The following is a 1,327-nucleotide window of genomic DNA, read 5'->3' as shown; positions in this document are numbered from 1 at the left end:
TTCAGATCTCTGAACAATTAGCTTCTTGTTCACATCAGATTGGAATTTCTTATTGATTTGAGCAAATTGCAAATGCTTTGGCACATGTGTGCAAACAGTAAGTACAATTGTCTGCAGTTTGCACAACAACTAATTGCATATGGCTTGTTGATCAAAACTGATGAGCCGATTCTCACTTAAACTGTCAAACTCTTCACAACTTCTCAATCATTTTTCATCGTGTAAGCCATCACATTCAAAACGATCCATTCAATTATGAAAAATTGGTATACACGCATGTATATTCCATAAATATCTGACATTGACATTGTTTGTAATGTCTGCTAAATTGGCAAATAACCTCTAATTGCAATACAATTTGAAACAACCATTCAACCATTTAACCAATCAAGTTTGGGAGCATATATATGTAGATTGCCCACAGCACAATCACTAAGAATGGAGGACTTCCACAACCCTGAACTGCAGCAACATGCTCGTGGAAGAGCAATTGGAAGACGTGTAAGAATACGTGGTGGTGGTGTTAGAGGAAGACATAATAGAGGAAGAGGTGGAAATAGAAGAGTCAGAGTCTCTGATGAAATCAGAGCCACACTTGTGGATCATGTCATAAATCGTGGTTTTACAATGGAAGAGGCTGGTCGAAGAGTACAGCCTAATGTAAACAGGTCCACAGTGTCATCAACTGTGCAAACCTTTCGTAGGGAAAACAGGTAAATATGTATTTATTTTTTTTGTTTTACAGTATGTAAAGCATTTTTATAAACAACAATATTGTAAAGGTAAATGCAAGTCTATTTGTACATTCTATAGAACCGCACAACAACCTCGCGCTCGTGGCAGAGCAGCAGTATTTAACCATCAGCAAGAACAAGAAATTTGCAACATGGTCATAGCCAACAATTCCATCAGGCTAAGAGAGATCCAAAGTGCAATCATAAATGACAATAATGTCTTCGCAAATATAAATTCTGTCAGCATTTCCACCATAGACAGAGTTTTGAAAAGACATCAAATGACTATGAAACAACACTACAAGGTGCCATTTGAGAGGAATAGTGAAAGAGTGAAGGAGCTGCGGTACCAGTATGGCCAGGTAAACTATTGGTGTGCACTTAGTGAGTTTTACTGTACTTCTAAGATGCCTGTATTACTTGAAGTTTTAGAAACCCATAAGAAGAGAAAACATTTACTGAACTCTAGAATAAAAATGAACTATTTTGTTTCTTCGTACAGAATCATGGAGTTAGAAGTACATGAAACAACCCACATTCTTGTTTTTGTGGACGAGGCCGGGTTCAATCTGTCCAAAGGCCGGAGACGTGGT

This window comes from Sinocyclocheilus anshuiensis, unplaced genomic scaffold, assembly GCF_001515605.1.
Source record: "Sinocyclocheilus anshuiensis isolate Anshui unplaced genomic scaffold, SAMN03320099.WGS_v1.1 scaffold63, whole genome shotgun sequence".
Lineage (NCBI taxonomy): Eukaryota > Metazoa > Chordata > Actinopteri > Cypriniformes > Cyprinidae > Sinocyclocheilus > Sinocyclocheilus anshuiensis.
Note: the sequence above shows the minus strand (reverse complement) of the source record.